We start from the raw sequence: 17,043 nt of genomic DNA on the forward strand, positions 1-17,043 counted from the left end.
ACCAGATGATTCCCAAGATTCTTCTTTGTATCTTTCTCTTCTGCTCTAAGTATTCGTGGTCTATATTTTATTTCTTCAAGAATCCCCAAATGTATTTGCTGACTATCATAAAGTGATTTTTTTTCCCTACAGAGCTATTTCTTGATGGAGGCCACAGTGGTTCCATGCAGAGGCCCAGGCTGGATTCCTAGGCACCTCCCTCGCAGTCACCACTCATCTACCCAAGGAGGCTTGCGTGTTACTATGAGCAAGTTTCTGTGGCCTGTCTACATTAAGACAGAGGAGGAAGAAAGGCCTGGCAATCAACTGATGAAAATCAGCCAGTGGGAACCTTCTGACTCACAACGGTCCAATCCCCAGCCAATCGGAGGGGTTGGGGATATGGGCGCAGGACCCAGTAGCGTGTTGTCCGACTGTGCACTGGGGTGTGGAGGGGGGTGTGGTTGTCAGGAGCTGGGGCTAAACACAACAAAAACAAGTGATTTACAGCTCAGAGAGAAAACTGTGTGTAGGCTGCGTGTGCTAGTGGCTCCCAACCCCTGCGTTGGAGACGGCTGAGCAGAGAGCCGTGAGTTCTAGCTCCACACCAACAGTGTGACCTTGGAGAATGTTCCTTCCAGCCAGCTCGACTTTCCTTGCTCTCTCTGCTGCGTGAGCTGAGGCCGCGCATACAAAGCGGAGGTGCAGACTAGCCGCGGGAATTCTGGAAGCGGGGAGCCCAGCCCGCCCTGTGCAGTGGGCACGCAGGAGTGCCCAGCAGCAGCGGGGAGTCTGCAGAAAGAGCAGTCGACACTTTATTCCAGAGGCTGGCAAAAGCCCAGCGTGCTGCCCTGTCGTGTCCAGCTCCACTAAGCGACTTGCGGGGCGTCACTAAGCTCACTTTGGGGGACTTGCTAAGCTTCTGTTGGGATATACGCTTTCCGCATTAGCCGTGGTGACGGGGCCTCTGATTCCGTATATGGGACACGGACTGGGCTCGAGGCCAGAGCCAGCCATCGGCTCAGAGTGAGCGTTCCCAGAGGCCTCTGGGAGGATGTGGTGGAAACCAGAACGTCTTCTCGCGAGGGCATTTTTCTCTGTCCACAAGGGGTCTAAAGGAGGAGAACGAGAGGGGGAGCGGCAAAAGGAAGATGCCTACACCCCCAAATCAAACCAAACCCAGTAATATCGTGTGGCCTCTGACTTACAGCGACCCTATGTGGGTCCCAGCACTGCGCTGCTTTAGAGGAGGGGAGCGCCCTCTCTCACCCCCAAAACCGCTGGTGGTTTGAATCTGGTGACCTTACAGTTAGTAGCGTGTAACCGCTCTGCCAGCAAAGCGCCTAGCGGAGAGGTCAGCAGCATCTACGGTCATCCGGATCCCCAAGGCTCCACAAATACCCCTGAGATGACAGGGACCATGTGCTGCTGGCTGGGCCCATCTCTCTGGGCCAGTTGCCACGTCAGTTCACTCAGGCTGGCACGGAGTAAAAGAGTCCTGCTTTGCTTTTGGTTTAAAAGCAACGGATTCTAAGGTTGTATGTTTTAAAATGCAAAAGATAAAGGGATGATAAACTAACGTATGATTTTAAAACCTGTGGTGGAAGGAAGGGCCATATTTCTTTAAGTGTCTGAAATATAAGAAAAACTGCCTTTAGGAAATGCAGTCCTCCTCTGTAGCAGGCCGTAACCCTGGTGGCATAGTGGCTACAAAGTCAGTAGTTCAAAACCACCAGCCAATTCATGGGAAAAAGATGAGGCTTTCTACTCCCATAGAGAGTTACCTTGTCAAAACTCACAGGGGCAGTTCTACCCTGTCCTATAGGGTCACTCTGAGTCCAAATGGACCTACTGGCAGTCCATTTGATTTGGTTTTCCGTAGCCGGCTGCCATCCTGTCAGCCACCCCATGCCCATTGGGCAAAACTCTACCTGGTCTTGTGTCATTCCCATGATCAGTGTTTGGGATTATAAGATTTTCCTTAGCTGCCTGCAAGGAGATCACCAGGCTGTTCTTCCTAGTCTTAATGCAGCATCAGAACAACGCATAAACCTCCACAGATGGGTGAGGGGTAGGTGCGCATGAAGAGTGTTGGCTAGGCTTGGGATCTGGCCTTCCTCCCACATGGAAGAGGAGAGTTCTCCCACGACCCCACCTCTGCACCCGTCTCCCTCCAGTAAGCCCGCATTTCTGTCTGATCACACCCTTGCTGTGAGGCACCACCCCTTCCTCACGACTCTGATCCTGTCCTAGATACAGTTGATTGCTTAAAGGAATTCAAGTGACAACAAGTTCTCAGATTCCTATAAAAGGAGAAAGCAGATAAAAGTTGAAATGGTATAAATTCTTGACAATTTACCAAAAAATTACAATGTTGTATAAATTCTTTTCAAATAGAGTTTTTGAGCCTGGTTATCAGTTGCGTAGAGAAGAGGTATACTCTAGCCCAGGTGGCGACAAAGCATGGTAGTAGGGCAGAAGGAAAGTCAAGGGAGATGGAGGAAAGAGCTAGGAGTCAAAGGGCATTTATGGAGGTCTAGACAAAGACATGTACATGCAAATATATATAGGAGGATAGGGAAATAGATCTATGTGTCTATATTTATAGGTTAAGTATTAAGGTGGCGGAAGGACCTTGGGCCTCTACTCAAACACTCCCTCAATGCATGAATACATTCTTTTATTAAATTGGAACTCTATGATGCTCACTCTCCCGACACAACTGCTGGAGCTAAAGTGGGTGAACAAGTAAATGTGGTGAAGAAAGCTGATGGTGCCCAGCATCAAAAGAGATAGTGACTGGGGTCTTAAAGGCTTGAAGATAAACAAGCGGCCATCTAGCTCAGAAGCAACAAAGTCCACATGGAAGAACACACCAGCCTGTGTGATCGAGTGGTCCCGAAGGGATCAGTTATCAGGCATCAAAGAACAAAAAATCATATCACTGACTGCACACCTCCATGATAGGATCGCTGAAGACAAATGGGTGCATAAGCATATGTGGTGAAGAAAGCCGATGGTGCCCGGCTATCAAAAGAGATAGTGTCTGGGGTCTTAAAGGCTTGAAGGTGAACAAGCGGCCATCTAGCTCAGAAGCAAAAAAGCCCACAGGGAAGAAGCACACCGGCCAGTGTGATCACGAGGTGCCAAAGGGACCAGGTATAAGGCATCATGCAAAAAAAAAAAAAAGATATATGTGTGTATATGTATATATATGTGTGTGTGTGTGTGTGTATACACACACACACGATATTGAATGAAGGGGGAAGTGCAGAGTGGAGAACCAAGGCCCAAGTGTCGGCCAATGGAGATCCCCTCATAGAGGGGTTTAGGAGAGGAGATGGGTTAATTAGGGTGCGAGGTAGTACCAATGAAGAACACAGCTTTCCCCCAGATCCTGGATGCTTCCTTCCCCCAACTACCATGATCCGAATTCTACCTTGCAGGGCTGGATAGAGCAGAGGCTGTACACTGGTACATATGAGGGCTGGAGGCACAGGGAATCCAGGGTGGATGATACCTTCAGGACCAAGGGTGTGAGGGGCGATGCTGGGAGAGTGTAGGGTGAGTGGGTTGGAAGGGGGGAACTGATTACAAGGATCCACATGTGACCTCTTCCCTGGGAGAGGGACGGCAGAGAAGGGGGGGAAGGGAGACTCCAGATAGGGCAAGATATGACAAAATTACCAAGGGCTCATGAGGGAGGGGGGAGCGGGGAGGGAGGGGGAAAAAAAAGAAGACCTGATGCAAAGGGCTTAAGTGGAGAGCAAATGCTTTGAGAATGATTGGGGCAGGGAATGTATGGATGTGCTTTATACAATTGATGTATGTATATGTATGGATTGTGATAAGAGTTGTATGAGTTCCTAATAAAATGTAAAAAAAGAAAAGAGAAAAAAAAGAAAATGATTAGGGCAAAGAATGTACAGATGTGCTTTATACAATTGATGTATGTATATGTATGGACTGTTATAAGAGTTGTATGAGCCCCTAATAAATTGTTTTAAAAAAAATAAAAACAACTTAAAATAAATAAATAAATAAAATCAAAATTTTTAAAAAAGAAAGAAAAGAAAAAACAAACAGACAAAAGCTGTTCCAAGAGGCAGTAGTTCAGAAGCCAAACATTAGACCCGAACTCCTGGGTTTGAATCCTGACTCCTCCCCTTCCCAGCTGTGAGACCTCGGGCAAGTTACTTAACCTCTCTGTGCCTGTTTCCTCATCTGTAAAGTGGAGATAATGGTGTCTACCTCATGGACCTATTAGGGAGATTAAATGGATTAATTCATGTAAAGCACTTAAAACAGTGTCTGGCACCCAGCCAGAATAATCTGCAGCCTTAATTGACTGCTTACTGTAGCTCACTGAGCATTATGCGATCCCGAGCCTGTCACCTGTCATCTGGAAAAAGTATCCCGATTTCTGGCCGAGGGTTTAACCAAATCCACCGGCATCAATTCCAACTCACAGCAGTCAGGGAGGCTGGTGGGTTTGAACTACCAACTTTATCGTTAGCAGTCCAATGCTTAACCCACAGTGCCCCTGGGGCTTCTTGAGTGCTAAGATTTAGAGGGTGCTAACTCTGGAGGCAACCCCCTAAGTGGTGCACCACTTAATATGCCCCACTGCTAAACAAGGGGTTACAGCATATGTTCCTAAATTCATTTAGCCTAGCTGCCCCTTTTCAGGGGGAAAAATATTGCTCAGCATCCCTGATAATTAAAATCTTTGAACTATATCGACTTGGTGGAGTAGTGCGTGTTGGACTGCTGACTGCAAGTTTAGCAGTTCAAAACAACCCCTAGAAAGTCAGGGCTTTGTATTCCCCTCAAGAGTTGCGCCCTGTCCTGTAGGCTTGCTGTGTATTAGTCAGAGCAGCCTCAAGGGCCATGAGTTTTGAGAGTGTGGGTGCAGTATCCCAGAAGCCAGGAGAGAGCAGTTTTTGCAACCCCTCAGCTTCTCTGCAGGAGAAAGGTGAGGCTTTGCACTCTATTAAAAAGTTCGTCTCAGAAACGTATTGTGGCGGTTCTACCCTGACCTAGCGGGTTTCCATGAATCGAAATCCTCTAGCTCCCAGAGACTTTCATTTGGGGGTTGTTCCAGGCCCCGCCCCCCGGGGAGGTACCGCCCACTTTGGGAAACACTGGGTTGAAGGTTGGGGTTCACACAGTGGCATCTCACAAGAAAGTGTTGGGGATCTTATTCTAGGGGGGAAATCAAGCCTCAAAATCCTTACAGTCTGACACACAGGGGTCTCCCCGAGTCAGATAAACTAGCTCAAACTGGGAGGGTCTCCTGACCAAAATCGCTTCCTGCACTGGGGAAGGGGAGCTGATGGAGAATTCCAGAGCCTGGCATCCAGGTCCCTGCCGCAGGAGCAAAGACCCACCCAACAAAGCCAAAGGGAAAGGAAAAATCCCTTGGCAGGGGATGCATTTCATCCAGAGAGTCCACATTTTCCTTGGATGCATCACCCAAGCGAAGCCTGTTACTTCTGCTCAGTGTGTTATGTTTATAAGACACCTCACAAGATGGAACCTGCCAACACACGTCACCGGTTATGGCCTTTTGCAGATGCCCCCTTGAGTTCCACATGAGCTCCCACTCAAGCTCCGCTTCTAAGGCACAGGCCTGCACCGGGCAGGAAACCTGGAGGAAGACAAAAGCTCGCAGTGTGTAAAGAAGCATCTCTACTGCATTGCAGAGACTGTGTTCTGGGGCTTGTGAGGGTCATTCCCCATTGATATGGAAATTTGCTTTGTAGTCTCTTTTTTCTTGCTTGCAGAGCACTGCTGGACTCTGAAGATCTATCTATGGAAGTCGCCTTTTGACAATTGGAGACTGCTCCTTCCGAGTTCTTTGGAAAATAACAATCACAAGACAGGCAGCAAAGAGATGATAGGAGCCCATCATTTGCAGGGCCCTCAAGTCCATAGAAAAGTGTGGATTTCACATCCTTTCCATTTCTCACTTGATTGAGGTGGGGGTGGGGAGTGGGAGGGTCACTGCCTGGCTCTCACAGGCAACTAACCAAACCAAAGATGAGAATGAGGATGCTTTCACACACACACACACACACACACACACACACACGGTGCCACATGCCATCACGTGACTTCAGTGACCCGAGGTGGCAGAGACTGTCCTTACTTAGAGAAAAGATTTAAAAACAATCTTGCAATGTCCGCTTTCTAGAGGATTATCACCCCAGGGCCTCTCCCAGATCTCAGCCTGGTCCCTCCATACTCCAAATCAGTAGGTTAAATAAAATTATGCAAATGCCTGCCCCCTCTTCCAAAGATGCTCATATCAGTCAACTTAGATGGGGCTGCAGTTCATTTGACGAAGCTCGCCAGTGCTCTACGACGTCTCATTAGAATGTCTCTCCTAGGGAGGAGAAACTCATCTAAGACCTCATCTAAGACCTGTGTCTATTGAGCCTACTTAATGAGCCGCTTATCTACATCTATCACTATCAGAACTTAAGGGACAAATGTCATGATGTTTTACTAGCTCCACAGGGAGGTGTGTTGGGGGCGGGGAGCGCGGGGTGTTTAAACAACAACAACCAAAACTTCAAATTCACTGCCGTTGTGTCCCAGTAGAACTTCCCCTGTGAGCTTCAGAGACTAGCTCTTGATGGGAGTAGAAAGCCTCGACTTTCTCCCAAGGACCTGCTAGTGATTTCAAACTGCTGACCTTGCAGATCACAGCCCAACTCCCCAACCCTACAAGCGCAGGGCTGCTAGAAGGGTTGAACCAATGTCAAAGACGGGACGTTCGGGGCTCACTTGATGCCCATCGTTGTTTCAGCGGCTGCTCACCCAGAGAACTGCCTCTGAGGGCAGTTTTGTTTTGATAAATCATTTTATTGGGGGCTTGTACAACTCTTATCACAAGCAATACCTACATCGTGTCAAGTACATTTGCTGCCATCAACATTCTCAAAACATATGTTTTCTACTTGAGCACCTGGCATCAGCTCATTTTTGGCCTTCCCTCCCCGCTGCCAACTCCCTCATGAACCCTTGATAATTTATAAATTATTATTTTGTCATCTTACACTGTTCAGCATCTCCCTTCACCCGCTTTTCTGTTGTCTGTCCCCCAGGGAGGAGGTTATATGCAGATCCCTGTAATGTTGCCCCTTTCCACCCATCCTCCCAGACTGAGGGCAGTTTTGAGAACTCTTAAAGGGCAAGTCAAATAAGGAAAACCAGACCAGCCAAAGTTTAATTCAATTTTATTTTCCACTTTTAGTACTCTTCAAATTCTACAACATGCAGTCTGCCAATGTGTCCACACATCTTCGTTTTAGGACCTAAGAGATCCTCCAAAGTTCCCACGGGCCAGGGGAAGGGTGCTTCCAGATATTTTTGGGACACTTACTATGTTACAACATCATTACTGGATATAAACTGCCATTCTCCCCCTCAAACCACCAAAACAAGTTTGTCCACAATGTTTTTTGATTTTTGTTTTTAATGAAAACTACTGTACAGTTACATAAAATCCAGAAAACACACATCTGCAGTACACATGACAGTTTACACACTAGACATGGATAATTCTACAGAATGCCCTATTGCCCTTCTATCTGCACATGATGGAAAGGGTTTAAAAATTGATGCACGAATTTTAGATGAGCAGGCTTCATGGGTCATTGCTTCCTTCTGCAGTTTACCTTAATATTTATGCATTTAAAAAATTTAATTGCTATTAACTAAAGCTAACTGGGGACTGTGATGGCTCCTTTAGCTTGCTCAAGATTTCATGGTGAGCTACCTTAGAGAATCTACACCGCTTGGTACCTACCAAACGAAAAACTAACCCAAATCTGTTACATTGTTAGGGTTCAATTGTCTCCTCCCTGCTAAAATTTGCATGGTAAGGAAGGGACTACAAGCTGTAATGGGCTTTCAGTCAATCCTTTAAGAAAGCGAAGTGAAAATTCCCCCTCCAAACACTAGTGATGCTTGCTCTTGCCTTGGCCAGGAATAGCACATCTTTCTGTGACCTCTAGAACTTCAAAAAGCCACAGATCATTCATCCTAGATCAAAGTTTCTATTTTATCCCAGTGTTTCTAGACATTCTAATTTTCTTACTGATACACTATTACCCTTAAAAGTCTGAACCACATTCTCCATGATCTGTCCATGTGACAAAAGCAAAATGGGCCCTAATTGACGCAACGATGTATTTGTCAAGTAATTCTTCAGTAATGGGCCAGAACCCAGGTGGCGTTCCTACAGTACAGTAAAGTTGCCAACCATAACTCTTGATATCTCCAACCTCACTCCTCCAGTGTAGCAACCCGCCATCCGGCAGGTGGAATTTGTTTGGATAAACCATCTGGCTATTCCCTTGTCACATCAAAGAGTGAACTTACAAGAAGTCGCATGAAATATAAAAATTTCTCAGAGAAGATACAGAGCTACACAGTCACACCGACAAAAAGCAGCACACATCCAAGTATATAACCGGAGGACTGGTTGTTCCAAAGTGTGGTTCTCAGCACAAATGCAAGGGATCAATGGTCTTCTTAACAAAGAAAAGTTACATAAATACGGCTTAAAAACAAGTGTCTGACAGAGCATATAGACGTGATGTAACAATTACTTATACAGAGTAACATCTAGGGACTGCTTTGAAAATGGACTGTATGGTGCAATGACTTCTGTATTTTTTTAGACACACTGTATGAAAATTTGCTTCCCAAAGCCAAACCCATCACCGTGGGGGTGACTGACTCATGGTAACTCTACAGAATGGAGTGAAACGGCTCCAAGGTTTCCAAGACGATCAATTGTTACAGGAACAGACTGCCTGGTCTTGTTCCCGTGGAGTGGCTGGTGGGTTTGAATTGCCAGTCTTTTCGGTCCCAGCAGAAGGCCCTAACTGCTGAGTTACCAGGGCGCTCTGAAAATTAGTTCTGAGGTCCTTATAAAGATTCAAGCTAGGTGAACTGACTGGTTGATCAGCAACTAGCAGGATTTTCTTTCAAGAGACATCAAAGCCAACTTTCTTTGTGACTAAAAAGTACAGTGAATTTTGTGAGTTTCTTCTTATGAAGGGCAAGTTCTGTGGAATACAATTTCTTTTCCTCCAAACATGAAAGAGCCACAGAGGTGTTCAGAAGAAAAGGGGTACCCAGAGAAAATGACCTGGGGGAAACCTTAAAAAATCTATTTTATGAGGATTATTAATGAGAAAACAATTCCTGTTCCATTTCCAAACACAAACAGACTCGCACACAGGAGTGGGCTGGCAATTATTAATGGGCAATCCTCTCCAAGACTAATGTTTTCACTTTCTAAAACAGAGGCCAATATATGAACAGCAAGTTTTATCATCTGCAGCACATGTTGCAAACTGATAAGATTTGCAAAACCTGCCCTTTCATCGGACTGTAAAGAGATTGGGCAGCTGTATCTTTGTGCTTGGGGGGGGTGGGAGGTGGAAAGCAGCATCAATATAAGAAAAATACCACTGAAGAATGAAAAAATGTTAAATGCAAAAATGTCAACTTCACAAAATAAATACGTCAATAGAATGTGTACTCATTTCTCTCCCCCTTAAGTCAATTCCAGCTCACAGTGCCCACAAAAACACGATACACTATCTAATAAATAAAGTCAAGGCAACTTTGTTTGCCTTGTTAGGTAATTGATACAAGGGTTCAGTGGTGAGCTCTTTATACATCCTCGCGCACACACCTAAACTATCTTCAACCCTGTGACCATTTGACCGCAGGCAAGTTCACTGTCCCCTCCCAGCTACACTTCATTCTAGTGGTGACAACACCAACTCACTCATCCTGGGCGGGCACAAGGACGGAAGGACGCCCGCCATCACCAGGACTGGTCGGGTGCTCACTGACTTCCCCTGAAATGTGTCGAAACAAAGAACAGGAGACCAGCATGCTCCAACCCCTCCCTGTCTGGGAACGTCCCTTCTCCGAAGCCAATCGTCTCCGGATGTGCGAATGGAAACATGGGTTATTCTGCGTTACTCACTTATTTGCATAAAGGAATGCCTACGTATGAAAAAAATGAAAAGGTCCATCCATTCTGATTTCTTCTCATTCCATGTCAGATAAGGAGACCTTATGCATTTGGTGCAAAAGAGAACTCAAACAAAGGGGATGTGACCATGGGTTGAAATAGCAACTCAAGCCAGAACCACCGGGTCAGACAGGCATAAACAATGGTCAGTTACTCGTCCCCACCCCCCAGGCTTCCTTTTGTGAACTGTCGGATTCTGGATTTCTTCAGCAACACCCCTTCCAGGTACAAGATGGTCCCTAGAGAAAGAGGTCATCCCCCAAGCAGAGTCCCACAAGGAACAGGGAGGTGAACCCCCATTTCCAGTCATCCAACTTGGCTGCGTTTGCGACCCTTCGGGAAGCCTGGTGCCCAAACGGACATCGGGATGGGAGTGTGGGGGTGTGCGGTGTGGCTCGTGGCGGCAGGTCCCACCACCAGCAACTCAGAGCAACTTTCACGACTTTCCGAATTGACACACGTGTTTGAATGAACCAGCCCCGACACTTCTACTGTCAGATGGCTTCTTCCGCCTTGGGGAGAACAAGACGTATATAGTTGACTTAGCGTTTTCACAGGTGCTATGCGAAAAGGTCGATTTTCCAGAGCCAAAGATGTGGCGCAGCTCTTTGGGCTCCCTAAAAATCTAAAGTCACGAAGGTGTTCGTTGTACAGGAAGCCAGACGGTGGCGGCGGCGGGCGGCTGCTCGCCTTGGCAGCACTTGGTTGTTGCGGGGGTCCCTCCAGGGAATGGCACGTTGGGCGGTCCACCCGGAGCCGCTGGGGACCCCTGACGCCCCGGAGGCCGAGGCGGGGGCAGTGGTTCTGAGTGGGGAGAGGATCTTCTGTCGTCATCGCCTTCAGGTTTCTCAGGGCAAGGACAAGTCCGAACACACATCTGTACACACAGAAAGCTACCCATTCGACGTCCCCAAACCTGGTGTACTGCAGATGGCTGGAGTGGGTGTGTGTGTAAAAGAAAATGGAAAATGTGCTGGAGGGGAAAAAACTCATAGAGGGACTGGTGAGGAAGGTAGTCCTTGACATGCTACATGGCGTCGCACCTGTTGGGAGGGAACCAGAGAGAGAGCAGAGGCGGTTAGAGAGCAGTGGTGGGAGCACACTATTGTTTCCTTCTTCATTCATCCTACACGTTTAGACCACCGCACCGTCCCAGGGAAACGTGACCCCGGACACACCTTTCACTGTACGCTTTCCAGTGGACCTCGTTAGCAAGTAAAGAGAGACAGGTGAAATTCACGTTCATAACAGACTTTATTCAACCCAGTATATTGAAAACGCGATCTGTGTTCTTTAAGATCTGCAATGTTGCCATCCACAGGGAATCCGTAAAAAAAGATGGACAGGTTTCGCAATTTACAAAAGTGTTGTTTTTTTCCCCAGTAAGGCTGTGAATCTGGTGCTTGTACATTTTCGGTCTCACTAGCACACAGCGGACAGCACGAGGCTGGACTAAGCCCCTGGATTCACAGTTAAGCTGGCTCGTCTCTTGACGTTCGTTTGTAAAAGGCCCTCTCGGAGGCTACTGCAAACACTCTCGTGACAAACCCATGTGCTCACGCCTAAGTGGGACTCAGGCAACGACTCTCACTCTCACTGGCCAGCACTTAAAGTGGCCAAGTCACTCCGACCTGGCCTCTCCCAACAGAGCGCTCTCTGAAAACGTCCCTCCGTGAAAACAGATCGTCTTAGGATGCACAATTGGAATTTAGGGTTGACTCTGCTTTCCCAAAACAATTTTTAAACAGCTCAAACTCTGCTATCAGGTTGATTCCAATGCAGAACCCCCCTGCAGGACAGGATAGACCTGCCCCTATGGGTTTCCGAAACTGTAATGCTTTTCCAGAGCAGAAAACCTCCTTTCTCCCTGCCTCTGTGTTGTATTCCTGTCTTTGAATAAGGCAACACCTAAATGCCAGAACAATGTACTCTTCTCATTGTCCCTAAGAGATGGAATCGCCTTGGTGTCAGAGAAAGAATTAGAACCAATGGGGTGGTAAGGGGGCTCCCTCGAACGGCCCCTTGGGTTTCACTGCCTTCTCAGTACACGTGACTGAAATCCCAGTGGGCCCAGCCCCGCACTCATGGGTGGAATCTAGACCCGCCTCCACCCTGCAGTCCAGCCTGCATGGCCTTTGTCCAACTCTAAGGAACGCTCCTTTCAGAGGCAGTGCAAACGTTTAGCTTCCTTATACCCGCGGGAAGCCAGGGGTCCTTAATTTTTCCTACGGGTTTTGTACAGAACCTGCAGTGCTACTCTCTGTAATGTCTCAGAAAACCCGCTGCCTTTGAATGGGTGCCAACTCATTTAGCGACCCCCGACGGACAGGGTAGAACTTCCCCTGTGCGTTTCTGAGATGGTAACGCTCTATGGGAGTAGGAAGCCTGGTCTTGAACCCACACGGCTAGGTGTGGCTGAAAAAAGGAAGGAAGGCAGAGAGCTCTATTTCTTAAGACATGTTTGAGATTCGTGTGGTACAGGAAGTAGGACAGAGACGAAAGGAAAGCCCCAGCTGTTTCTCAGCTTAGAAAGGGTTCCACAACCAGATGCATTTTGCTCTGCTTTGACTCTACCAGGCTGATAGCCACGTTTAGGGCTCAACTGAAGTCCATAGCTCAGGGTCCTGCTGTCAGGCTCTGTCCCTCGGATTACATTGTTATTCCTAACACTCCCCATTTAGATGTTATAATATTGTAAGCGACCTCCTACTTTGGATACATAAGCAGACTGTAAATTGCATACAAATAGAAAACCATCTGATTGTGGGTAAAGGTTAAGAAAGTCAAGGAGGAGCCCTGGCTGGGACTGGACCTACAGACTTTGGTTGAACTGCGTTGGGGGTGGGGGGGGGGGTAAGGGGGCTTCATATAAAGTTCTTTCTCGCACACAGATGAAGGGAGAGCGCATGACGGAGAATGTGGGCAGGGAGAAAGGTTACAGAAGAGAAAGCAAGCCAGAAAAGAGGAGGGCGAACCATACTGCTTTGAAGTATACCCCAAAACGGCGACCACGCCTCCGGTTAGCTGCTTTGTTCCCACAGTGCCCGAGCGGGTCAATTACAAGGGGTTTAGGTCAGGTGCCCGTGGTGTTGTCCAGGTCTCCTTGAGGAGTCATAGAGAATAAGCTGTCTCCTGGAAGGACACCTTTAATATTTTGACTTCCTGTTGCGGTTTTGTCCTGTCTGTGAAGGCCAGAAATGAAGAACCTAAACAGGTGGGTCCCAGTTGTCATTTGAATTCCAGTGTAAGCAGAAAGCCAATAGCCAAGGGCTGAGCACCACCAAATCCCCTTTCACTTTCCTCGTAGGTTGGCCTCTCTGAGCGCAGGGGCCTCAGGATCATTCGTGGGTCGGCGTGGTCAGAGGTGACGGCTTTCCTGCGTGCCTGAAAGCAGGGAGGTGAGGGCACATACCATACCTGTGGGATTAGGGCCTGCGCAATGATTGCAGCTGCGCTGTGTTGACACAGCCAGCATTGGACATACAAGCTCACCGAGGCGGTCTCAACACCTCCAGCAGACCATGACCTTACACGGTTTCCACTGGGAGGTCTTTCAGTCCAGGCCCCTGCTCCCCTGCATGCAAGATCCAGCACGTTGTAGCTGAAGAGTTTAGAAGAAACCAACAAGTCTAACCCTCCCACCCCCAAGCCATACAAAAATAAAGAAGAAACAAATCCACTGATATCAAATCCATTCTGACTCGGGATGGGCCCATGTGACACAGTAAAACCGCTCCAGAGGGTTTGCTTGGCAGGAAGCAGACTACCATTCCTTTATTCCCGGGCACCACCAGCCTTTCAGCTAGCCCCTGAACACAAAACAGTGGCCTGCCCTGGGGCCAGAAAGAGTTACCAGTTGGTCAGCCATTCAAAACCACCAGCTGCTCCTTGAGAGAGGAGGCTTTCTACTCTGTAAAAAGCTATAGTCTTGGAAACCCACAGAGGCAGTTCTGTGGGTTTTCTGTCCTGTGGTGTCGTTGTTATGAATTGGAATTGACTTGATGGTCATGAATTTGGTCTGGGGGGCAGTGTAGCACCCTCAAGGAGAGGGAGAAGCGAGCACCGAGACTGTGCTGGTTTCTAGAAGGAAGACTGGGCAATTCTACCAAGAAAGGGCTCTTTCTTTACCGTGAGGTTGAGTTATGGATCTTTACAGCCCGGCCAATCACAGTTCTTGCTGGCAGCCCAAGAACAATAGGCTCAACCAGGCTGTCCCCATCCATTCCCTGATTATCTGGATGCCCATCTCCTTTGATACAATTGAGACAAAATGGCTATAAATGATCGAGGCAAATCAGTTGGCCAGGAGAGAGACGATTCAAAGGCTGGTGCCCAGCCACCCAGAGAGACACCAGGGATCCTGGGAACTGCAGAGTGCACTGTAAAGATTACTGCAGATGCAGTTTGGTGGAAGTTTAGCACCTTCCCATATGATCTTTCAGGATCCATTTTAAATGTGTTCTAGTTTTTAATATTTTCTGTTTTCTTTTCCATTGAGGTTTTTATCTGATTTACTTTGGTGGTGGTGGTTTTTGTCGGTTGTTTTTTGAGTTTTCCTGTATATGAAATCCCGGATAGGTCAATCTGGAGAGAATGGATTAATGATGGTTCCTTGGAGATACGGCAGGGGGTGGGTGGGGGGGGGACTGCGGAGCTCATAACAATGAGTGCAAAAATACAGTAAAGGTTCTAGAACTGATGAAAATGATGACTGAACAACTCTGATAAAGAACAAAACATCAACAGCCCTCTCTGGTGGACCCTCTCTTAGATGATTCAGAGTAGTCACCTGCAAGGCAGGGGACTGGAGCAATTGAATTATTACTGGGCTGCCAGGCTGGAGGTGTTGGGGTGGAGGGGGGCGGGGGGCACAAGGGTCCAGATTTAAAAGGAAGTAGAATAGCCTTTCTTTAGAAGGGGTGGAGAAGGTGGAGAAAGAGGCTAATTACATGAGGCTTTTTTGCAATATGTTTTTGCAGATTTCCCACCCACTTTGGCTTTTGCAATTGCTTACTGTGGATTTAAGCCTAATCCAAACAATACATAGTTCTACCTTTTCTTTTCTTTTCTCCGTCTACAACTCAACACCCACATCCTGAGAACGACCAACTGCACCTCATGTGTCCCTGCTGAGGGGCCGGGGTCTGATTTTACCGGGTGCTTGGGGACTGCGTGCTTGGCAGGAACAATTTGAACATCAGCTCCTATGTGTGAAGGTCTCGTTTTTTTGCCCACCGTTCCTAAGTGGCTAAATGGGTAAAGCTTTCACCTGTGAACCCAAAGTTTCAAGGTTCGAGTTCACCCAGAGACCCCTCGCAAGGAAGCCCTGGGCTCTACTTCAGAAACGTCACCTGTTGGAGCAGCTCTGTGGTGACACGTGCCAGGCTGCTAGGAGCCTGAGGCCACTGAACAGCAACTGCTGGCTGGCTGGTTTTTGCCAGGCACCCCGTTGAGACTTCTCACATACACTCTTTCATTCCATTTCTAGAATGCTGGACCAGGTTCACCCCAGAAGGGTACTTCTTGGTTGTTAGTTAGGTGGTCACGGCGGGAGAGATGGAGCTAGCAATTCCTAGACTTCAACTAAAGGAGCGCACTGGACCAGAGTGCAAAGCAGATTGGAGCTGGAGGTTTAAGAGTTTCAAGAATGCAAGACAATGACAATCCTCCTCACTCACCCACCTTATTTTTTTTTTTTTGGTGCAGGGGTGGGGCGAAGAGATGATTCTTTTTCATAGAAAAATGCTCTTGATGTTAACATGCCTGGACTTGTGATTATAAATGAATTTGGCAATATCTTTACATTGTTTTCATTTCTGATCGGATGCATACCAACCAACCAACGCACTGCTGTTGAACTGATGCTGACTCACAGTGACCCTAGGGGCCAGGGCACAGCTGCCCCAGTGGATTTCCTAGACTGTCACTCTATGGGCATAGAAATCCCCGCCTTTCTCCCCCGGAGCGGCTGGACATGTTGAACTTCATTTTTGACCGGGAGCTTAGCAGCCCAACTCGAAGCCTACTGTGCCGCTAGAGCGTGTGACGGGAGGCCTCCGATGAATAAACTGCTCCAGCTCGCCCGCTCTCGGAGACCGTGCTGCGGTCACGGTGTGAGGCGCGGCGGGGTTGGGAAAAGCTTTGCAGTGGCCAGCTAAGAGGCAACTATGGTCTCTCCCCATCCAGAGCAAAGAGTGTCTTTAAGACCCCAGGGAATGAGGAGTCCACGAACCCAGGGGTCACACACTGACCACAGCCGCCACTAAATCGGAGCAGAAGAATTCGACGACCCGCGGTTGCTCTCCTAACTGCGGTGGTCAGAGCACAATAGAGTCCTGGGCCGAAAGAGGGTGTGGAGCAGAACGGTAAAAGAAAGTTAGAAATCATAAGAGAGACGTCTGACTGGTCTGGTAGAAATGGTGGTCTGTGGATTCTAACGCTCACCTAGAAAGGCCCGCCCCCAGCAACACCCTTTAGCCAAACCATCAGCGGCCCTACAAAGCAAGCACACCTGTGATAACGATGCTCCTCCCAGCAGCTGATCTCACGAGACCAAGGGGGCCCCGTGGGTCCAAAGGGGCAGGAAGGATCAACACAGGTAAACTGGGAACCCAGGGAGGTTGGGAGGGGCGAGGACTGGTGCATTGTGAGGATTGCAACCAATAGCATGAAACCAAACCAAACAACCACCAAGCCTATGCTGACTCATAGCGATCCTATAGGTCAGGGTAGAACTGCCCCTGTGGGTTTCCAAGACGGTAATTCTGTACGGGAGTAGAAAGCTCGATCTTTCTCTTGAGGAGCTGCTGGGGATTTTGAACTACCGACCTTGTGGTTAGCAGCCCAATGCCTAGCCACTAAGCCATCAGGGCTCTGAGCATGAAACCAAATGGGGATAAACTGTTGAATGGAAAATGAATTTGTTCTGTAAGCTTTCAGCCAACCCACAGTAAAAATATCAGATAACAAAATAAGGGCTCTTTGATGTTGTCCACGTG

The 17,043-nt window shown here is 48.0% G+C and overlaps 1 protein-coding gene across 1 annotated transcript in view; it reads right to left on the reverse strand.

The window, feature by feature from the left end:
- Positions 1 to 7,235: 7,235 nt before the first annotated feature.
- Positions 7,236 to 17,043, reverse strand: part of KIF5C (kinesin family member 5C) — a 205,416-nt gene continuing 195,608 nt past the window's right edge. Inside the window, exon 26 of the mRNA XM_075529815.1 lies at positions 7,236 to 11,088. The gene's annotated coding sequence lies outside the window, so the exon portion shown is untranslated. The remainder of the gene's footprint in view (positions 11,089 to 17,043) is intronic.

Source organism: Tenrec ecaudatus, chromosome 13 (assembly GCF_050624435.1).
Source record: "Tenrec ecaudatus isolate mTenEca1 chromosome 13, mTenEca1.hap1, whole genome shotgun sequence".
NCBI classification, from domain to species: Eukaryota; Metazoa; Chordata; class Mammalia; order Afrosoricida; family Tenrecidae; genus Tenrec; species Tenrec ecaudatus.